This window comes from Schistocerca cancellata, chromosome 6 (genome assembly GCF_023864275.1).
Source record: "Schistocerca cancellata isolate TAMUIC-IGC-003103 chromosome 6, iqSchCanc2.1, whole genome shotgun sequence".
Lineage (NCBI taxonomy): Eukaryota > Metazoa > Arthropoda > Insecta > Orthoptera > Acrididae > Schistocerca > Schistocerca cancellata.
In genome coordinates this window covers 188,538,701-188,563,221 of record NC_064631.1, presented here as the reverse complement: position 1 = coordinate 188,563,221, position 24,521 = coordinate 188,538,701, and the positions used below count along the sequence as shown (strand labels likewise).

Sequence of the window (24,521 nt, the reverse complement as noted above, 5' to 3'; positions counted from 1 at the left end):
GCATGGTCGATGCTTCTTGCTGCTCAAAGAAACGTCCGTTCTGACAGTTGGGTTACTTCCTGAGTTACAGGCCCTACTGTATACAATAGAGCTAAAGGTCGAGAGAGTGTTGTTCTGTAGATTGCTCTATTGTCACTTGCGAAGGTAGTCACTCGGAAAACCATAAACAGTCTAGTGCAGGATATCTTATTAAAATGAAAATATCTCCTAAAAAGGGCATGGATTTAACGGATATCGCATCACACCAGCGAAAGTACCAAAAAGAAACGACAAGTTGCATTCACTTTGACCAAGTATCTCTCTTGCACTCGTGACTACCATCGACTGCTTGCAGTTAAGGCAGAGGCAGAGTAGTGCTATTTAAGGTGGTCATTAACGTCAAAGGAACTTGGTACTTCTATTACATTTTAAAGATGCAGCGTTTACTATCTAATCTGACACATCGCGGACTCAGTGCTGGACTGACAAAAAGGGCCGAAAGGAAGATTAGAGCCGTCTGAAGAAATGTGTCTTGTCTCAAGAGATGTCAAGGGTCTTAACTCTTATTGTGCTGCCCCCCCCCCCCCCCCCCAGCTTATATGGGCTTCTGGAGACTCACAATGAAGGGATTTCCCCTATGTTTCGACATACCGTGTAGCAAATCACCTGGTCCACGAATAGGTCTACGTGTACATCACATTAAGAAGTGGCCGGACGTATTACGTCGACTAGAGGGATTTTATTTGCATGGCGCTGATACACACATCAAAATAAGTTTTGCATCACCCTGGTTCCCAGAACTCCTGAAGACAGACGTAGACTGTGGATGTTGTATCATATTGTATCACAGACACAGTCCCTTTGACTGTTCAGACATGTCACTAAACCCGCCCAAAGATGTAAACAACCATGCATGAGCAGCGCCTATTAGACGGAGGGGGTCCGACAGCCGACCAGTTCCAGTCGTTTCACCAGGAAGGAGGTACACGGCTCATGTTGCCTGTAGTTCAACCATGCCTAGACGGTCAATACTGGGGTTCGATCACGTCCGCATTGTTTGTGCCAGGAAGGGCTCCCACCAAGGGAAGTGTCCAGGCGTCTCGGAGTGAACCAAAGCGTTGTTGTTCGGACATGGAGGAGATACAGAGAGACAGGAACTGTCGATGACATGCCTCGCTCACGCCCAAGGGCTACAACAGCAGTGAGTAACCGCTAACTATGGATTATGGCTCGGAGGAACCCTGACAGCAATGCCACCATCTTCAATAATGCTTTTCGAGGCAGCCACAGTACGACGTGTTACGACTCAAACTGTGCGCAATAGGCGCAGTAGGAAACCACGACACCATGCCCAACCACATGCCGAATGGACCGCTCAGGATTGCCCTCACTTTCTCTTCTCTGATGAATGTCGCATATGCCTTGAAGCGGACAATCATCGGAGACGTGTTTGGAGGCAATCTGGTCAGGCTGAACGCCTTAGACACACTGTCCTGCGAGTGTAGCAAGGCAGAGGTTCCTTGCTGTTTTGAGGTGGTATTATGTGGGGCCGACGTACGCCGCTGGTGGTCATGGAAGGCGCCGTAACGGCTGTACGATACGTAAAAGCTATCCTCCGACCGACGGTGCAACCTTATCAGCAGCATATTGGCGAGGCAATCGTCTTCATGGACGACAATTCGCGCCCCCATCGTGCACATCTTGTGAATGACTTCCTTCAGGATAACGACATCGCTCGACTAGAGTGGCCAGCATGTTCTCCAGACATGAAACCTATCGAACATGCCTGGGATAGATTGAAAAGGGTCGTTCTTGGACGACGTAACCAACCAACCACTCTGAGGGATCCTCGCCGAATTGCCATTGAGGAATGGGACAATCTGGACCAACAGTGCCTTGATGATCTTGTGATACTATGTCAAGACGAATACAGGCATACATCAATACAAGAGGACGTGCTACTGGGTATTAGAAGTACCGGTGTGTACAGCAATCTGGACCACCACCTCTGAAGGTCTCGCTGTACGGTCAGCTCGTGGTCGTGCGGTAGCGTTCTCGCTTCCCACGCCCGGGTTTCCGGTTTCGATTCCCGGCGGGGTCAGGGATTTTCTCTTCCTCGTGATGACTGGGTGTTGTGTGCTGTCCTTAGGTTAGTTAGGTTTAAGTAGTTCTAAGTTCTAGGGGACTGATGACCATAGATGTTAAGTCTCATAGTGCTCAGAGCCATTTTTTTGTACGGTGGTACAACATGCAATATGTGTTTTTCATGAGCATAAAAAGAGCAGAAATGATGTTCATGTTGACCCCTTTTCCAATTTTCTGTACAGGTCCCGGAACCCTCGGAACCGAGGTGATGCAAAACTTTTTTTGATGTGTGTATTTTGGTGAGCTTTGAAGTGATCTCTATCTTTATTCGCGTTCTTCTATCTGATTAGTTACGATTAACTGAGATGTTGGATTAACGAATCTATGTCGATAAGTATCGATTTTCACTTAATTTTCGTTCAGTGGCTAGTACTGTGTACAGACAGACGGAGTTGCGATGGGGAGACATTTGCCACCTGTCATTACCATCCCGGGAGATAGCGAAGAACGTGCCCTGGAGTCGACAATATTTAAAGTTGCGTGACTTTTCAGATATGTATACGGTACTTTTGTCGTTTGGCCACATGGAAGTCAGAATTTAAACAGCTATTTAAAACATCTGATTTCAATTCACCTGAATATTCCTTTCACGTTGGAGGTGGAAAAGGATGGCTGCCTTCCCTTCCTTGGAGGAAAGTTGATGATGAGTTGAGACATGCCGTTCATAGGAAGCCGACTCACACTGATTTGTGTCTGCAGCCTTTTGATAGTGAGCATCCCTCTCAACGTGAAGGGGTACTTTCTTCTATGGTGCATAGGGCACACGTCTTCTCAAACCCTAAGAGTTTGTCAGCTGAGTTAGCTCACCTTGAAGACACATCTCGGCAGGATGGTTATTATGGAAGACAGGCCAGACTTGCGTTAAGCTGTCGACCAATCGCGAATCGGGTGAGTGGCCAAAAAAATGAGGTGGCACATAAGTTTACGGCACTTCTACGTTACGCCTGGAGGACTGGTCATATTGAGCAGAAACATGGAGTGAAGTGCGTTTTATGACTACCGTACAAGACTAGTGCTCCTTTAGGGTTATTAAAGGATGATGTCAGTTTGCGTAAAGAGTTTTCCTTGCAATTATGGCTTGTTATATTTTGGTCACACACGCTTACAAAAGCTGAGCAAGTCTGCTATTGCATAACATTGCGCTTGCACCAATCATCCTATGAAATGCATAAATACAGAGATTGTAGCGTGAACTTTGAGCTACAGGGATAGTGTTATTGAGGAAGCAGTTGATGTTAAATAAGGATATCTTATAAATAGGGACGCAGATTTTTGCTTCAATTTTCATCGCAATCCTGCACTCTCCCTGATCAAACAACGGGCGGAAGGAGTTAATACCACTTTCTCACCCGTCGATAATTAATATTCACTACTGATCATCTTTGGTTATATGGTTGCGGAAGGTGTTTACGGCGTAGACTTCAAATACTCCAGAAACTCTTCGAGCTTTTTAGTTCCATGTGGCCACACCAGAAAGGTGTCGTCCGCGTACCAATGGTGCCACGTTGGTTTGAACGTGGCGGATTCTCTTGTGTCAAAGTGATCCACGTATAGGTTCGCCACGACAGGCGATGGACTACCCATCTCCAAACCATAGGCTTGCTGCAGAATTCTTGGCCACGCGGGATTAGCCGAGCGGTCTGAGGCGCTGCAGTTGTGGACTGTGCGGCTGATCCCGGTGGAGGTTCGAGTCCTCCCTCGGGCATGGGTGGGTGTGTGTTTGTCCTTAGGATAATTTAGGTTAAGTAGTGTGTAAGCTTAGGGACTGATGAGCTTAGCAGTTAAGTCCCATAAGAGTTCACACACATTTCAACATTTTCAGAATGTTGATATCACACGTGAGTCTGGGATCCAGCACATACACAGTATAGATGCCGAAGGAAAAGAAATATAACTGCTGAAAAATCGCAGAGGAACTCAAATATCCAACAGGGGACGTGAGAAAAACTATAAATTAATTAGGTGCTTGGATCAGCGGGAAATAGGGTGAATTAGCACAATTTATGTTTTTGTTATTATTATTATTCACGTATGGGACCAATAGGTCCACGCAAGGTACAATCAATCGATGTCACTTCTGGTGGTCGGCCTTTCTTTGTGTCCAAATTTGTTTCATCCTCTCACAATGAAGTCTCTTTCTTTCATGAGACGAAGTCTCTGTCCATTTTCTAATTTCCATCTGACCACTATCCAATCACATACGTTTTGTCTGAATGTTTTTCTATTTGTAGCGCCTGTCTAAATTGTACCGATCCTCCTTAATCTCAGCGATCGATTTAATTGGCTCAGTTTTCGCTTTACTTCCGTCTTCGTAGAATTCTGCTTTTGTCAACCTAGTGGGTGCCATTCTTTTAATGTGCCCATAAAATTTACGTCTTCGTTTTCTAATGGCACCATGTACATCTGTGTATTCTTCTATTTCCTAATTAATTCTCAGCCTATAACTTTCTCCATCAGTAATTTTGGGGCCTTACATTTTCCTAATAATCTTTCTTTCTTTCATTTGAATTTCTTCACTATCCCTGTTTCTATTTAAAATTAAAGTTTCTGCTGCATAAAGACATTCAGGTTTGATTACAGTGCTGTAATGCCTAATTTTAGTGGAAAGTGAATTTTTATTATAAGTATTTCTTTTTAATTTGGATGCAGTTGGCATTTTTTGACAGAGAACTTCGTTTGCAGCTTTTTCCAGACCGTTTTCTTGTATGGTTTCCCCCAGGTACTTAAACTGAGAAACCATTTCGTGTTCAAAGACTTTGGTGCCTGTTTGTTGCATGTCATATATTCCGTTTTTTCGAATGATATTTGTAGTCCTACTTTTTCCACAACTTCTTTAAGAACTGCAATTTGTTTTTCAGCTGTGGTAATATCCCTAGTTGAAAATGTCAGATCATCTGCAAGGGCGGGACAGTCTACTCTAACATTACTTCTACCTGATTGACTGATCTATATCTTGACTCTACTCCTACTTTCGCCGTTCCGTTACTACATTTTCCAAAACACAGTTAAAGATTAATCTCCCTGTCTAACACCAGTCTTTATACCAAATGGTTTAGAAATTTCTCCCATGAATTTAACTTTAGAGCTAGCGTCTGTTAACGTTTCCTTAATCAGTGTTAGAGTTCTATCATCCAGCCCCTGTTCCTTTAAAATTTCCAAAAGAGATCTCGATCAACTGAATCGTAGGCCTTTTTAAAATCCACATATGTGCATACAATATTGCTACTAGAAATCCTTCGGTGCCTAAGGGCTAGTTTTAAATTAAGAATTTGTTCCGGAGAGTATCTGATTTGTCTAAATCCTTCTTGGAATTGATCAGTTATAGGTTCTAACTGCTCTTGGGCTCTATCAAGTAAACATTGCGAGAGAATTTTGTCTGTGACCGGCAGAAGAGAGATTCCTTGGTAATAATTAACATCTGTTCTATCCCTTTTTATGCAATGGATGAATTATGGCAGTTTTCCAGTCCTGAGGTACATTCTCAGTTTGCTGGGTATGTTCTATTAGTTGAGTGATCTCTTTTATAGTGTTAGGGGCAGCTGATTTTAGTAGTTCTGCAATTATGCCGTCTTCTCCGGATGCTTCATTGTTTTTAAGTCTCTTAATTTGTTTAGTTATTTCGATTACGTCAGGCTCTTTAGCGTTAATGGTTGGTGTTGTTGGTTTGTTGTGGTTGGATTTTAGTCGCTGGGCCTAAACAGTTTAATAGTTTTTTAAAAATAGTATAAAGTGCCTTATAATTTTCCTGGTTGTTAAGAGCCAAACTGCCATTTACATTTTTGAAGCAAAGACTTTGGGGTTGGTAATCGGTTAGTAATGTTTTGAACGTTTTATAAAAGTCTTTTGTATTGTTATTTTGGAAGTCTTTTTCGATTTCTAAAAGTTGGACATTTTCGCAGTTTCTTTTAGTCTGGCAGATTCATTTAGATGTTTCTTTTCTTACAGTTAGAAAGATGTTGTATGTATTTTCAGTTGTTACTATTCCAATTTTTAAATGCCTCTTGCCTAAACTTAACTGCTGTTTCACATTCCGCGTTCCACCAACGGTGTTTTTGATTCTTTCGAAGTGGAATTAAATTGTGCCGTTTTGATGAACATTCCTTTTAGGCTTTGCCAATTACTGAATTATTTTTTGTCACGTTCCCTTGCTAGAGCTGGAGTTACTTTAGGAGTGTCAAATTTTGGGATAACAATTTTTGTTTTGAGGAGTTTTTGAGGTTGATGTTTTACTTTTATTCGCATTAAATAATGGTCAGAATCAATATTATCTCTGTCCTAACTTGGACATTTAAAATTTCTCTGTGGTTAGGGTATGAAATTGCTACATGATCGATTTGAAATTACCCAATAAAGGTATTGAGTGCCCGCCAAGGTTTTTGTTTAGGTTTCCTTTTAGAATGTGCTGACATGATTTGAAGGTTAAAATTTTTGCCTGTTTCAACAAGTCTTTGACCATTTTGGTTTGACCATTTATGTGCAGGAAATCAATCCACTGTATTCTTATATTTTTTCTCTTTCCCTAATTGAGCATTAAAATCACCCATTAAAGTTTTAATATTGTTTGAGGGAATTTTCGACATGATGCTATCTAACGTTGCCCGAGCTTCATTAACTTCTTCAGGTTTTTTACTGTTATCCTCACTGACTGGAATATTGGCATAAATTAAAGTGTATGCTTTATTTGCACATTTAAGAGGAATTGTTATCAGTCTATTACTAACGGATTTCACCTACGTTAATGAATTTAAAATATTTTTGGAGACTGCAAAAGCAACTTCCAGATGTGATGTATTGTTAAGTATTCTTTTATCAGTTTTACTTTTATAAAGTAAAATCTGTAATACTATCTTGTCATTCGTACTTTTGAAGTGCCAAAATTTGAATCTTTGTTCTTTTTAACTACTTTTTCTTTTTATTAAAAAGAAAAAGTACATTAAATTTAACTGAAAGTAATTAAGCGTGAATATTTATCTGTTTCTATGATTAAAATTAAAAATATGTGAAATATATTATATTCTCGTTGTTGAAGTTAATAGTAGATGTAATTAAGTGGCTAATGTGTCACTGTTACGTCAGGGATTTTTGACGGTAAAAAATATTTATTCTGGATAACGGCATCTGCGCTTTAACAAATTATATGGAGCGATAAAAACAGTTTCTGTTCGACGGCCGTACAGTCCAGGATAGGTATGCCAGTCAGGCAAAATCGGCGTATTTAGGCAATCACCCAACCGGCGCACAAGGTTGAAGATACTCGTTTGATAAAGCGTCATGTACTGCTGCGTGAAGAAGTCCTGAACTGTCTGATGCACATCCTCATCCGACAGGAATCGTCGAGCTTTCAAGACCTTTTTTAAGGGACCACAGGCGTGATAACCACATGACGAGAGATCGGGACTCCAGGGCGGGGGTGGAGTGTCTCCAACATTAGCTGGCGTAACTTTTACGTTACGACATTGCGATGTGGTGACGGGCGTTATTCTGATGCAGCAGTAGCCCTCGGGGTGCCATTCTACAACGGCGAGTTTCGACAGACATGCCGGCCCGTACACGTTCTCCGTTCTTCGATTCATGTCTACAGGTGTTTGTCCTTCGGCAGCCAAGAAAAGAATGTTAGCACCTTGGTTCTGTTTGGACGCATTTGTTAATAACGTCGCTATAGTTCACGTTTCTATATTTACCGCTCGCACGTCGGAAGGACACGAATACCACACGAATCCCTTGTCCACATGTCGGTGCTTATATACCCGCATTGGAGTCGCGCTACTTTGCGTATACGTTGCAGCTACACCCTCGAACGGAAACTATTTGATCGCCTCCTGCATATAGCAGATTATATGAAGTATCCTATGTGATAGGCCATATACATTTCGCATTTCATTAATAATATTTTATTTGCATCATAGTCCTTGCAGACTGTTTAGTGAAACTATTGAAGTACTTTGCATATTTCACTGCAGAGATCAGAAACTAACTGAACTTAGCAGCTATCGAAACGTGAAACAATCTCTGTAGTAACATAAATGCCTCCAGTTGGTAATAACCAGAATGTTAATGTTAGTCTTTCTTCAGGTTGTGTAGGTCGTCGGCAGTTGGTGCACTGCTTTTAAATTTCCTCCTTAGTTGTGATGAGGAGCCAGTGAAAAGAATCAAGGGACATGTGTGAAAAGTTTTGGAATAATGCTAAGGAAATATGTAGCTGCAATTCAGTATTACGTACACTACCTCCACGCATTTCACATTCATGTACAAATTGAGACATCTGAATTCTTCTTTTCCTACGCAGTCTTGCACAGTTTGTCAAAACAAGTGCTCTTGCAATGTAGAATAATCCTTTCCGAATATCAAAGACTCGAAACGTGCCTCTAACTATTTGCTGTTGTATCCCGTGTGCCGATTATTAGCGCCCAAAATCGCAGCGTTCCTAGGCTATGTTAGTTGTCCCGTGATTTCTTCCGTTGACTCTGGTATAAAAGCTTGTTTACAGTTACAAGCGAATGGTTGTGAGCAGCTGCTAGTTCGTTGTTGTTCGATTCCATTCGCACCAGTGTAAACCAGACTTTAGGAGGGCAAATAATGTAGACACTACTGCGAAGAGGATAAAGCAGAAAAGGATGAAACCTTGCATTCAACCATTCGTTTGTATCGGCGTATTTTACTAAACTGTCCTCAAATGAAAACGTAAACGATGTATCCCATGTGCATTACTCTTTCCTTATTATTAAAAATCGAAAAACAGCCGAAGAGGTGCTTTGTTGCTACATTGGTATGATTAAAGTTCTTTCCTTTCGCTTGTCATCGTAGGTAAATTTCATGGGAAATGAATGTTTTACGAAGATGTCGCTCTGATTCCACAACGAATGGACACTGCAGTGCCATAAAATTATATATTTATCGTAGTGATATGAGATACTGCGATTGGATTTTCCGCTTTTCGTTGTCTATGGAGTGGAATATAGCTGATAGGATTGCTGAACCATGGGGAATTGCCACTTGGTATATAACAGCGGCTCACCATTCCCAGGACAGGATATATGATTAGGATCGACCTTTGAAAGCTCCAGCACCAGCTGAATTCCTTCATGCTGCACAGTACCCAATATTTACTTCTTGTCTAGCAGATTAACAAATTGTGCGTCGACTATGAAGCCGGAACCCCACAAAGGCTTTGTAAAATTTGTGCAGACAGTATTTAGAGTTCGCGATTTAAGAACTTTAACCCCTTTAAGTTGTAAGGGAATAAGAAACCTATCCTAGAGAGAGGCATGGGAAATGAATGCGTTAGATACATTACACACTCGTTGTTGGCAGGAAGTATACCCAGTATTCTAGTTTATGTATTCGGTTCGAAAGTTCTGAAGAAAGAGAAGGTGATGTGGGAACTTACTGAGTTAATAGAGGACGCGATTTGTTGAAGGCAGCAGGACGCACATGTCTCTAGAGAATTTCAAAGCATGTTTAAAGTTCATGAGGAGCTGAGTGCGGCTGTCAGATCAATGGAAATAATAATAATAATAATACAATAATAATACAATAAAACAACTACAGAGGCATTTCACTTTTGCCAGTCACTTACAAAATTTTATCCTCGTCTCTTCTTAAGAGGTCACAAGAGCAACTAGAACATACAATTTCAGATTATTAAGCAGGCTTTCGACCTAATAGAGCGTGCCTGAATTTTAAAAATTAAAGCAATTAGGTCGAAACCAATAGTCTGTACATTCGCTGATTTTAAAAAAAACAAAAAACTATAGGCTTCTATAGATAGACAATATCTGCGCAATATTCTAGAAGAACCAGGACTAGACACCAATATTCGAAAACTGGTCGGACAAACCCTGATAGAAACCAAATCAAAAATTAAATTCATACATGAAATTTCTGAACCATTCTTAGTTAAAACAAGGGCAAGAAAACGAGACGGGACCTCGCCACTATTATTCAACATAGTTTTGGACAAAGTAATGAAAGAATGGGAAATGGAACTAAGAAAACAAAACTTTTGAAAGCGAGTCGAACTGGGAAGAGGTCAAGGAAAGTTAAACGTTGCATATTATGCATTTGCAGATGACTTAGCGATTCTAACCGACAATGAAGAGACAACAATAAAACAAATCGAGACCCTCAAAAAATGTGCAGAGAAGGTTGTCCTGCAAATCTCCTTTGAGAAGATTAAATTCATATGATCCAAGTTAGATATCCCAAAGTCCAAATAAATTATGGTAAAATCAACAAACACTTTAAGTACGTCGGTGAAGTTATTAAACCAACAGGATTTGAAAATGCAGCGCAAAAAACACATAACAGAAAATGAAGAAAGCTTCCGGACTTGTTTCAAATTTGTATAACAAAAATTGCCTGTCAAAAGGCGCTAAAATCGGACACTACAGTCCCCTTATGGGGCCTCTTAGGGACATGGCTGCTAAGAAGGGGAAAAAAGCCAGAGTGCACTTCGTGTGCATACCAGGTGGAGTCATCCCAGACGTGGAACGGGTCCTTCTGAATATTCTGAAGAACACAGGATGCAGCCAACTGCAGGTGGTGGCTTACGTTAGTGCCAACAATGTGTATCATTTTTGGATCGGAATAGATTGGTTTCGAGCGGCTAACAGAAGTGGAGAGACTGCCAATCTTGCTTGGTAGATGAAAGCAGAGCTCATCATTTGCAGCATAGTCGAGAGGACAGATTGCGGACCTCTGGTACAGAGTGAAAGGTGTGAATCAGAGGCTCAGACAGCCGTGCGCGGCTCGTGTTCATGCCGTTTCTTGCTTGACAGCTTCTCTTTACGGAACTGTCGCCTCGTTTCTTATTCGATTTCGTGGCGCCAATAAGTTGCTGGCTTGCGTGCCCGTGAGTGGCAGCAGCAGCGCGTATCGATAAGAGCACAGCCGGCCACGGTGGCCGAGCGGTTCTAGGCGCTCAGTCCGGAACCGCGCGACTGCTGCGGTCGCAGGTTCGAATCCTGCCTCGAGCGTGGATGTGTGTGATGTCCTTAGGTTAGTTAGGTTTACGTAGTTCTAGGTTCTAGGGGACTGATGACCTCGGATGTAAAGTCCCATAGTGCTCAGAGCCATTTGAACCATTTTTTGATAAGAGCACTGTCGTATTATCTTTGAAGCGACTGCCAGTATTTCCGGTAGAGTCCTGCATGACCGAGTAAGCGAGCACAAAATACGAGATGGGGCGAGCACACCCTAACTGGATAGGCTGCCCGCACTAGTTATTGTGACCGAGCATAGAAGCCGTGACCGAATACGTAGCACGCAACTTCAAACACATTGCACGTGTCATTATCCGTGTGAGACTGCAGCCAGTACGGGCCTCTCATTTGTGGTGTGTCTCTCTCTCTCTCTCTCTGCAATCATGCAGTGCGAGGAAACCAGTGCTGTAAGACGTAAGATTGAAATCAATGTTTACACATTCAAGACACGGGAAGGTCTAAAAAGCCAAGTACGGAGCATATTTTTGGTGGTTGTAGACGAAAAGAGTGCGTCTACTGGATACGTATCGTGCATAAACTGCTCCACATTATTGTGTTACCAATCGGGAACCACTCTTTTAAAGAAACACAGTTGCAAGAAACCTCACAAAGATACAGCTCCTTCAGGAATACCGGCAGTAATAAAAAATAGTATTACAGCAAAGTGTGTTGCAATGTGTGCTAAAGATATGAGACCTTTTAATGGTGTTTGCGGTGAAGGTTTCAGAGAACTAGGCCAAGAATTAATACATCTAGGTGCGCATTATGGAAAAGTTAACGTGGCAGATGTCATGCCACATCCCTCTACTATAAGCAGACATGTCAAAGAACAAGCTGATGCAATACGAAACAGTATAATGCCTTCTGTTATTGCGGAAGTTATTAATAAAACATGTGCTGCGATAGTTGACATGTGGACTGATTCGCATAATCAGGTGCACTATTTGACGCTTACATCTCATTACATTAACACAGATTCGTCTCTTCTGATCAATGTTTTATTTACAACAAAATTCCCGGACGTTAGGAAGACGGGAGTAAATATTATAAAAGAAAGTGCTCTATGAATTTAGCTGTGTAACGTACCCGTTCTTGGAAACGTTACTTTTGTATTAAAAGAAAGAGAGAGAGAGAGAGAGAGAGAGAGAGAGAGAGAGAGAGGCGTTGGATTTGTACAGTACAGTACAGTGCAGCGAGCCGGGGCGAGGGGAGGTGAGACGTCAGCGGTGACCGGTCATGCTCGGTTATCCGCGTGTCCGGAATCCGGACATCAGACATGGCGCGAGTGCGTGACCGAGCGGAGTCGTGTGGGGTCGGACACGGGCGGCTCGGTCCCCCTGTCAACAGGCGAGCAGTGACCGGTCAAACATGGAGCGTTGCAGCACTCTAATTTCCGGCTCGTCGTGTGTCGGGGGTTCAGTCGGGACGCAGCGCCAGTGAGGTCCGGGCAGCCAGTACCCGCCGACCGCTTAGTATGTAAGTGTGGTTTGATGTTAGCACAATGAAGTGTATTCCATTAGCTCTCAGACAAGCCTGTTGCGACACACATGCACTGTCCGACGGAAGGAGACTGGAGCGGGAACGAACGTTGGTTCGTCGTTCGGTCGGTCGTCTCATCGGACGATGTGTACGAGGTGCATTCAAGTTCTAAGGCCTCCGATTTTTTTTCTAATTACCTACTCACCCGAAATCGATGAAACTGGCGTTACTTCTCGACGTAATCGCCCTGCAGACGTACACATTTTTCACAACGCTGACGCCATGATTCCATGGCAGCGGCGAAGGCTTCTTTAGGAGTCTGTTATGACCACTGGAAAATCGCCGAGGCAACAGCAGCACGGCTGGTGAATGTGCGGCCACGGAGAGTGTCTTTCATTGTTGGAAAAAGCCAAAAGTTACTAGGAGCCAGGTCAGGTGAGTAGGGAGCATGAGGAATCACTTCAAAGTTGTTATCACGAAGAAACTGTTGCGTAACGTTAGCTCGGTGTGCGGGTGCGTTGTCTCGGTGAAACAGCACACGCGCAGCCCTTCCCGGACGTTTTTGTTGCAGTGCAGGAAGGAATTTGTTCTTCAAAACATTTTCGTAGGATGCACCTGTTACCGTGGCGCCCTTTGGAACGCAATGGGTAAGGATTACGCCCTCGCTGTCCCAGAACGTGGACACCATAATTTTTTCAGCACTGGTGGTTACCCGAAATTTTTTTGGTGGCGGTGAATCTGTGTGCTTCCATTGAGCTGGCTGGCGCTTTGTTTCTGGATTGAAAAATGGCATCCATGTCTCATCCATTGTCACAACCGACGAAAAGAAAGTCTCATTCATGCTGTCGTTGCGCGTCAACATTGCTCGGCAACATGCCACACGGGCAGCCGTGTGGTCGTCCGTCAGCATTCGTGGCACACACCTGGATGACACTTTTCGCATTTTCAGGTCGTCATGCAGGATTGTGTGCACAGAACCCACAGAAATGCCAACTCTGGAGGCGATCTGTTCAACAGTCATTCGGCGATCCCCCAAAACAATTCTCTCCACTTTCTCGATCATGTCGTCAGACTGGCTTGTGCGAGCCCGAGGTTGTTTCGGTTTGTTGTCACACGATATTCTGCCTTCATTAAACTGTCGCACCCACGAACGCACTTTCGACACATCCATAACTCCATCACCACATGTCTCCTTCAACTGTCGATGAGTTTCAATTGGTTACACACCATGCAAATTCAGAAAACGAATGATTGCACACTGTTCAAGTGAGGAAAACGTCGCCATTTTAAGTATTTAAAACAGTTCTCATTCTCGCCGCTGGTGGTAAAATTCCATCTGCCGTTCGGTGCTGCCATCTCTGGGACGTATTGACAATGAACGCGACCTTATTTTAAAACAATGCGCATGTTTCTATCTCTTTCCAGTCCGGAGAAAAAAAATCGGAGGCCTTAGAACTTGAATGCACCTCGTATATGGTTGCCGACCGCTTCTGGTTCTCTGTGTGTGTCGACGTGTCATTCGTCCTGGTTGTTCCACAGTGATCTTCGTCTTCGACTGATATTTTCTGTTGTCGTGCCGTTAGTCGGCGCAGAGGGATTGGTTAGGTTGTTGGTTGTTCCTTCAGCCGTCCCTGGGTCGGGTTGCCATCTGATTACTTAATCTTATTCGTGGCTGCCTATCTCACCTAACCTTTACGTTAGAGGCCGACCCTTGGAAAACTTCTGAGCACCATTGTTCTGTTGTTTTTAGATTGTGATTTTTGTCTCAAGTACGGTGCGAGGCCTTCAGCCGCCTATTAATTTAGTTTGTTTTATTTTAAAATAAGGCCTTCAAGCGTCTTAAATTAAAACTTTGAACATTCTTGTTTGAACTAAATTTTTTTAAAGAAAAAAGGGGAATTTTGCTCTATTGCAAATCCTTGTTATCCAGGCCTTAAGCCATGAGTTGTTCTATGTTCAGGATGTGGCCTTCAGCCGAGCGTTTATGCCAAATATTTTTAAGATAAGGCCTTCAGCAGTCTTAAATTAAAATTTGAAAATTCACTTGTTTAAAACATTTTAAATTTTCCTCTATATTGGAAATTCTTGTTACTCAGGCCTTAAGCCTCAGTTCATCAGTGTCCAGTGTGTGGCCTTCAGCCGAGTATTTACGTAAGATTTTCTTTTTTAAGTAAGACCTTCAGCCGCGTGTATTCCTTAAAGCAATTGTAATAACTTGTGTTAGGGCTTTCAGACGTATTGTTTTGAATCCTTTTAAGGGCATCTGTGATTAAGTGTTTTAGGAAAATAAAGTTTGTATGTTTTGTGCAACTGACAGTAACTGATTTTGAAACCTTTCCACAACCATAGCCGGCCGAAGTGGCCTAGCGGTTCTAGGCGTTACAGTCTGGAACTGCGCAACCGCTGCGGTCGCAGGTTCGAATCCTGCCTCGGGCATCGATGTGTGTGATGTCCTTAGGTTAGTTAGGTTTAAGTAGTTCTAAATTCTAGGGGACTGATGACCTCAGATGTTAAGTCTCCTAGTGCTCAGGACCATTTGAACCATTTTGAACCACAACCGTAACGTGATCCGCTCTGTGCTGGGAAACCAGATCTGCGACAGTGTAGACTGCAGATTCCGGGACTTGCGCCTTAGGGTGGTTGGGTTTCGGATTCCGCTGCTTAGGTCAGGAATGCACTACACGCAGGAAGCGGCTACACGGGTAACAGGGGCTATGTGGCGTGGACTGGGAGGTTTTTTAGGTTCGAGGGTTTCGGGAAAACACAAAAAGGGCTTCATTCTCAAAGGGTGCAGGCCGAACACAGGAAGAACATAGATACAGGAATCATCGGTATAACAGTTGTAAATCGTTGTAGCTGTGTTGGGAAAGTACTATAGCTCCAAGCGCTAGTAGAAAGCACAGATATCTTAAATCGTTAATAGGTACCGAAAGCTGGCTAAAGTCGGAGATAAGTTCAGCCGAAATTTTTCCAAAGAACCTAAAGGTTTTCAGAAAGTATAGGCTAAACATAGTTGGTGATGGCGTGTGTGTTGCTGTTAGAAGTAATTTATCTTGAAGCGAAATTGAAGTAGATAGTTCCTGTGAGATAGTATGGGCAGAGGTCCTTGATGGCAACGGGATCAAAAGTGTAATTGGAGCCTTTTATCGACCTCCCAGCTCAGATGATACAATTGCTGAGAGGTTCAAAGAAATCTTGAGTATAATTTCAAATACGTACTCGTCTCATATATTATAGTTGGTGGTGACTTTAATTTACCCTCGGTAAAAGGTAGGAGACGAGGTACTGGCAGAAGTAAAGTTGTGAGTACCGGTCGTGAGACGTGCTTCGGCACCTCAGATGGAAGCGCACTTGCCGGCGAAAGGCAAAGGTCCCGAGTTCGAGTCTCGGTCGGGCACACAGTTTTAATGTGCCAGGAAGTTTCATACCCTCGGTATGTTGGCGAAAATGCACGTTTAAATCCGGAGGTACCCGTAAAACATCATGCGAAATTCTGCTAAACACATTCTCTGAAATTTATTTCGAGCTGTTAGTTCATGAGCCCACGAGAATAGTAAACGGTTGTGAAAACTTACTTGACATCCTAGCAACAAATAATCCTGAGCTACTACCGTGCACCAGAACGGATACAGGAATTAGTCAACACAGGATTGTCGTGGCGAGACTGAATATTGCAACCCCCAAATCCTCCAAAAATAAAAGAAAAATTTACGTATTCAAAAAAGCAAATAAAATTTACTTGACGCGATGTTAAGAGACAATCCCCACTCCCTCCAAGTTAACAATGTAAGTGTATACCTGATGTGACTTGAATTAAAAGAAATGGTATCGACACCAATTGAGAGATTTTTACCGAATACATTAACAAACGACGGAGCTGATCACCCTTTGGTACACAAAACGGCTCAGAACACTGTTGCGGTACAACGAAACAAACATGCCAGATTTAAACACACGCAAAATCTCCAAGCTTGGTGATCCTTTACAGAAGCTAGAAATTTAGCCCTGACATCAATGCGAGACGTTTATAATGGTTTCGACGAAGAATCTTTATCTCTATACCTGGGAAAAATTGCATAGAGATTGTGGTCTTACGTAAAGTATGCTAGCGGCAAGATACAGCCAATGCCTACTCTGCACGATGTCTATGGAAATACCATCGACGACGGTACTGCGAATTCAGAGCTACTAGACACAGCCTTCCGAAATTCCTTCAACAAAGAAGACGAATAAAATATTCCAGATTTCGAATCAAGAACAGCTGTTAACATTAGTAACTTAGAAGTAAATATCCTCGGAGCAATGAAGCAATTTAAATCACTTAATAAAAACAAGTCTTCCGGAAAAAACTGTATACCATTTAGATTAGTGTCAGAGTATGCTGATGCAATAGCTCCATACTTAACAATCATATACAAGCACTCGCTCGACGAAAGATCCGTGTCCAAAGACTGGAAAGTTGCACAGGTCATACTTATATTCAAGAAAGGTAGTAGGATTAATCTACTAAATTACAGACCCATATCATTAATGTCGAGTGCAGTAGGATTTTGGAACGTGCATTTAGTTCGAACATTATGAACTACCTCGAAGAGAACGGTCTATTGACACCAACTCAACACGGATTTGGAAAACATCATTCTTCTGAAACACAACTAGCTGTTTCCATACACGAAGTGTTGACTGCTATTGACAGGGGATTTCAGATTGATTCCGTATTTCTAGATTTCCAAAAGGCTTTTGACACTGTACCACACAAGCGGCTCGTAGTGAAATTGCGTGCTTATGGATCTCTCTGTCAGAGAGATCGAAGTTCGTAGTAATTGACGGAAAGTCATAGAGTAAAACTGAAGTGATTTGTGGCGTTCCCCAAGATAGTGTTATAGGCGCTCTGCTGTTCCCTATCCATATAAACGATTTAGGAGACAATCTGAGCAGCCGTCTTAGGTTATTTGCAGATGATGCTGTCATTTATCGTCTAGTAAACTCATCAGAAGACCAAAACAAATTGCAAAACGACTTAGCAAAAGGAATCTGAACAGAGCGCAAATTGCAATTTGACCCTAAATAACGAAAAGTGTGAGGTCGTCTACATGAGTGCTAAAAGAATTCCTTTAAACTTCAGTTACGTGACAAGTCGGTCAAATTGAAAGGCCGTAAATTCAAGTAAAGACTTGTTGTTGTTGTTGTTGTTGTGGTCTTCAGTCCTGAGACTGGTTTGATGCAGCTCTCCATGCTACTCTATCCTGTGCAAGCTTCTTCATCTCCCGGTACCTACTGCAGCCTACATCCTTCTCAATCTGCTTAGTGTATTCATCTCTTGGTCTCCCTGTACGATTTTTACCCTCCACACTGCCCTCCAGCACTAAATTGGTGATCCTTTGATGCCTCAGAACATGTCCTACCAACCGATCCCTTCTTCTAGTCAAGTTGTGCCACGAACTCCACTTAGGAATTACAATTACGAAAAATTTAAATTGGAAAGAATACATAGAACATGTTGTGGGGAAGGCAAACCAAAGACTGCATTTTATTGGCAGAATAGTTAGGAAATGTAACAGATCTACTAAAGAGACTGCCTTCCTCTTTTGGAGACCTGTTGCGCGGTCTGGGATTCTTACCAGACAGGATTAAAGGAGTACCTCAAGAAAGTTCAAAGAAGAGCAGCATCTTTTGTGTCATCGCGAAATAGGGGAGAGAGTGTCACGGACATGATACAGGATTTGGGGTGGACACCATTAAAACAAAGGAGTTTTTCATTGCGGCGGAATCTTGTCACGGAATTTCAATCACCTACTTTCTCCTCCGAATGCGAAAACATTTTGTTGACGTCCACCTACATGGCGAGAAACGATCATCATTATAAAATAAGGGAAATCAGAGCTCGTACGGGAAGATATAGGTGTTCATTTTTCCGTGCACTGTTCGAGATTGGACGCCAACGGTCTTGCCGCAGTGTAACACCGGTTCCCGTCAGATCATTGAAGTTAAGCGCTGTCGGGCTGGGCTAGCACTTGGATGGGTGACCATCCGGTCTGCCAAGTGCTGTTGGCACGCGGGGTACACTCAGCCCTTGTGAGACAAACTGAGGAGCTACATGACTGAGAAGTAGCTGCTCCGGCCTCGGAAACTGACATACGGCTGGGAGAGCGGTGTGCTGACCACATGCCCCTCCATATCCGCATCCAGTGACGCCTGTGGGCTGAGGATGACTCGGCGGCCGGTCGGTACCGTTAGGCTTCGTGACCTGATCGGAGGAGTTTAGTTTTAGTTTAGTTCGAGACTGGAATAATAAAGAATGACTGTGAGGGCCGTTCGATGAACCCTCTGCCAGGCACTTAAGTGTGATTTGCAGAGTATCCATGTTCATGTAGATGTAGATATAGGTATGGTATCAATGCTCGATACCACACTTGTTTGGGTTGCAGATATCGACCGCGGTCCGTAATAGATATCGCTGGACCCACGGGTCGCGACTAGCGCCGCTCCGCGCCTTGTGACAAGTACCTAGCAAGCTCTCGTCCTCTCTTGCTCGGGACGTCCACTAGGAATGTAGCATAGCCTTCAGCTGATAGCGAGCAATCTCCAACAAGGCGCTTGGTCATGCATGGCACAAGTAATGCCTCTCTAGATATGTTTGTAATTATATGTATGCAGCACATGAAGAAACCTGTAACACAAGTTAAGTACAATATACAGGGTGGTCCATTGACAGTGACCGGGGCAAATATCTCACGAAATAAGCATCAAACGAAACTCGTCTAGCTTGAATGGGTAAACCAGATGGCGCTGCCATAGGTCAAACGAATATCAACTACGTTCTTTTTAAAAATAGGAACCCCCCATTTTTATTACATATTAGAGTAGTACGTAAATAAATATGAATGTTTTAGTTGGACCACTTTTATCGCTTTGTCATAGATGGTGCTGTAATAGTCACAAATGTATAAGTACGTGGTATCACGTGACTTCCGCGAGTGCAGACGATATTTGCTTCGTGATACGTTACCCATGTTAAAATGGACCGTCTACCAATTGCGGAAAAGGTCGATATCGTGTTGGTGTATGGCTATTGTGATCAAAATGCCCGACGGGCGTGTGCTATGTATGCTGCTCGGTATCCTGGACGACAACATCCAAGAGTCCGGATCGTTCGCTGGACAGTTACGTTATCTGAGGAAGCAGGAAATGTTCAACCACGACCTGCAACAAATGATGATGCCCAAGTGCTGCTGTTGCGGCTAATACGCACATCAGTAGCAGACAAATTGCGCGAGAATCGGGAATCTCAAAAACGTCGCTGTTGAGAATGTTACATCAACATCGATTGCACCCGTACCATATTTCTATGCACCAGGAATTGCATGGCGACGACTTTGAACGTCGTGTACAGTTCTGCCACTGGTCACAAGAGAAATTACGGGACGATGACAGATTTTTTGCACGCGTTCTATTTAGCGACGAAGCGTCATTCACCAACAGCGGTAACGTAAACCGGCATAATATGCACTATTTGGCAACGGAAAATCCACGATGGCTGCAAGATGTGGAACATCAGCGACCTTGGTGGGTTAATGTGTCGTGCAGCATTCTGGAAGGAAGGATAATTGGCCCCCGTTTTATCGATGGCAATCTAAATGGAGCAGTGTATGCTGATTTCCTACGTAATGTACCGATGTTACTATAAGATGTTTCACTGCATGACAGAATGACAATGTACTTCCAACATGATGGATGTCCGGCACATAGCTCAAGTGCCGATGAAGCAGTATTGAGTAGCATATTTCATGACAGGTGGATAGGTCGTCGAAGCACAATACCATGGCCCACACGTTCTCCGGATCTGACGTCCCCGGATTACTCTCTGTGGGGAAAGTTGAAGGATATCTGCTATCGTCATCCACCGACAACGCCTGACAACATGCGTCAGCGCATTGTGAATACATGTGCGAACATTACGGAAGGCGAACTACTCGCTGTTGAGAGGAATGTCGTTACACGTATTGCCAAATGCATTGAGGTTTACGGACACCATTTTGAGCATTTACTGTATTAATGTGGTATTTACAGGTAATCACGCTGTAACAGCATGCGTTCTCAGAAATGATGAGTTCACAAAGGTAGATGTATCACATTGGAACAACCGAAATAAAATATTCAAACGTACCTACGTTCTGTATTTTAATTTAAAAAACCTACCCGTTACCAACTGTTCGTCTAAAATTGTTAGCCATATGTTTGTGACTATTACAACGCCATCTACCACAAAGCGAAAAAAGTGGTCCAACTAAAACATTTATATTTCTTTACGTATTACACGAATATGTAATAAAAATGGGGATTCGTATTTTAAAAAACGCAGTTGATATCCGTTTGACTTACGGCAACGCCATCTAGCGGTACAACCATAGCGCCATCTGGTTTCCCCCTTCAAGCTAGACGAGTTTCGTTCTTTGTAGTTTTTTCTTTTGCCGCTTGTTTCGTGAGATGTGTGTCCCGGTCACGATCAATGGACCACCCTGTATATTATTTTTTCTTATTGTTGTTGTTGTGGTCTTCAGTCCTGAGACTGGTTTGATGCAGCTCTCCATGCTACTCTATCCTGTGCAAGCTTCTTCCAGTACGTACTGAAACCTACATCCTTCTGAATCTGCTTAGTGTATTCATCTCTCGGTCTCTCTCTAAGATTTTTACCCTCCACGCTGCCCTCCAATGCTAAATTGGTGATCCCTTGATGCCTCAGAACATGTTCTACCAACCGGTCCCTTCTTCTTGTCAAGTTGTGCCACACTCTTCTTCTCGCCAATTCTATTCAATACCTCCTCCTTAGTTATGTGATCTACCGATCAAATCTTCAGCATTCTTCTGTAGCACCACATTCCGAAAGCTTCTATTCTCTTCTTGTCCAAACTATTTATCGTCCATGTTTCACTTCCATACATGGCTACACCCCATACAAATACTTTAAGAGACGACTTCCTGACACTTAAATCTATACTCGATGTTAACAATTTTCTCTTCTTCAGAAACGCTTTCTTTGCCATAGCCAGTCTACATTTTATATCCTCTCTATTTCGACCATCATCAGTTATTTTGCTCCCCAAATAGCAAAACTCCTTTACTACTTTAAGTGTCTCATTTCCTAATCTAATTCCCGCAGCATCACCCGACTTAATTCGACTACATTCCATTATCCTCATTTTGCTTTTGTTGATGTTCATCTTATACCCTCCTTGCAAGACACTGTCCATTCCGTTCAGTTGCTCTTCCAAGTCCCTTGCTGTGTCTGACAGAATTACAATGTCATCGGCGAACCTTAAAGTTTTTATTTCTTCTCCATGGGTTATCATACCTACTCCGAATTTTTCTTTTGTTTCTTTTACTGCTTGCTCAATATACAGATTGAATAACATCGGGGAGAGGCTACAACACTGTCTCACTCCCTTCCCAACCACTGCTTCCCTTTCATGTCCCTCGACTCTTATAACTGTCATCTGGTTTCTGTACAAATTGTAAATAGTCTTCGGCTTCCTGTAATTTACACCTACCACCTTTTTTTTTATTAACGAGTACAGGATGGCAACATAGTGAAAGAACTGGAATCGAGGTGTAGCAAAGCTAATGCAGTGAGCGCTCAGCAACGATCTACTCTCTTCTGCAAGAAGGAAGTCAGTACCAAGACTAAGTTATCTGTGCACCGTTCAATCTTTCGACCAACTTTGTTGTATGGGAGCGAAAGCTGGGTGGATTCAGGTTACCTTGTCAACAAGGTTGAGGTTACGGATATGAAAGTAGCTAGGATGATTGCAGGTACTAGTAGATGGGAACAATGGCAGGAGGGTGTCCACAATGAGGAAATCAAAGAAAAACTGGGAATGAACTCTATAGATGTAGCAGTCAGGGCGAACAGGCTTAGATGGTGGGGTCATGTTACACCCATGGGAGAAGCAAGGTTACCCAAGAGACTCATGGATTCAGCAGTAGAGGGTAGGAGGAGTCGGGGCAGACCGAGGAGAAGGTACCTGGATTCGGTTAAGAATGATTTTGAAGTAATAGGTTTAACATCAGAAGAGGCACCAATGTTAGCACTGAATAGGGGATCATGGAGGAACTCTATAAGGGGGGCGATGCTCCAGACTGAACGCTGAATGGCATAATCAGTCTTAAATGATGATGATGATGATGATGACGACTACTAATTATTTCAGTCGTTGCAGATACAGACTGTGCAACGAGGTTCTTACCGAGTTCACCGCCAAACCTGTAATATATATTTAGCGCGCAATACGCCCGAAGCCTCTTTACCGTTCTGAGGGCTCACACAGCACCACCTACCCCCCCTCCCCCCTGCCGCCCCCGCGTGCAGGACAGGCGGCGCCTTGCCTGACCCCTGAGACCTGCGGCGGCCTTCGGTCACGCGCCGGCCGTTACTCACGGCGCAGCCTGCCACCTCGCGCCCTCTCGCCGTAATATTGGCAGCACCACCTGCCACGGCACTGACACACCTACCGCAGGGAGGAGGCCGCTGCGGGAACACCATTACTTTCTCCAACAGCGTACGCGTGACAGGAATACAGAAGCGCCTCCAGCGATTTTGACAACGCGTCTCTGCTCGAAATATGGCAGCATTTGTACATATGGTTTTAGAAAACAGACCGGGAAATGAACTCCCTTATTCACCGACAGAACAAAATTGCAAGACCCAGAGGGAGTTTTGCGATATAAACAGTTGGTAGGCGTGTTTCTGTATCCGATATATGTATATTATATCCATTCATACACTCCCGGAAATGGAAAAAGGAACACATTGACACCGGTGTGTCAGACCCACCATACTTGCTCCGGACACTGCGAGAGGGCTGTACAAGCAATGATCACACGCACGGCACAGCGGACACACCAGGAACCGCGGTGTTGGCCGTCGAATGGCGCTAGCTGCGCAGCATTTGTGCACCGCCGCCGTCAGTGTCAGCCAGTTTGCCGTGGCATACGGAGCTCCATCGCAGTCTTTAACACTGGTAGCATGCCGCGACAGCGTGGACGTGAACCGTATGTGCAGTTGACGGACTTTGAGCGAGGGCGTATAGTGAGCATGCGGGAGGCCGGGTGGACGTACCGCCGAATTGCTCAACACGTGGGGCGTGAGGTCTCCACAGTACATCGATGTTGTCGCCAGTGGTCGGCGGAAGGTGCACGTGCCCGTCGACCTGGGACCGGACCGCAGCGACGCACGGATGCACGCCAAGACCGTAGGATCCTACGCAGTGCCGTAGGCGACCGCACCGCCACTTCCCAGCAAATTAGGGACACTGTTGCTCCTGGGGTATCGGCGAGGACCATTCGCAACCGTCTCCATGAAGCTGGGCTACGGTCCCGCACACCGTTAGGCCGTCTTCCGCTCACGCCCTAACATCGTGCAGCCCGCCTCCAGTGGTGTCGCGACAGGCGTGAATGGAGGGACGAATGGAGACGTGTCGTCTTCAGCGATGAGAGTCGCAGGTGAGCGCCACAATCAGGACTGCATACGACCGAGGCACACAGGGCCAACACCCGGCATCATGTTGTGGGGAGCGATCTCCTACACTGGCCGTACACCACTGGTGATCGTCGAGGGGACACTGAATAGTGCACGGTACATCCAAACCGTCATCGAGCCCATCGTTCTACCATTCCTAGACCGGCAAGGGAACTTGCTGTTCCAACAGGACAATGCACGTCCGCATGTATCCCGTGCCACCCAACGTGCTCTAGAAGGTGTAAGGCAACTACCCTGGCCAGCAAGATATCCGGATCTGTCCCCCATTGAGCATGTTTGGGACTGGATGAAGCGTCGTCTCACGCCGTCTGCACGTCCAGCACGAACGCTGGTCCAACTGAGGCGCCAGGTGGAAATGGCATGGCAAGCCGTTCCACAGGACTACATCCAGCATCTCTACG

At 44.0% G+C, this 24,521-nt stretch overlaps 1 pseudogene; it reads left to right on the top strand.

The window, feature by feature from the left end:
* Positions 1 to 18,521: 18,521 nt before the first annotated feature.
* Positions 18,522 to 18,638, top strand: LOC126089767 (5S ribosomal RNA; annotated as a pseudogene).
* Positions 18,639 to 24,521: the final 5,883 nt, after the last annotated feature.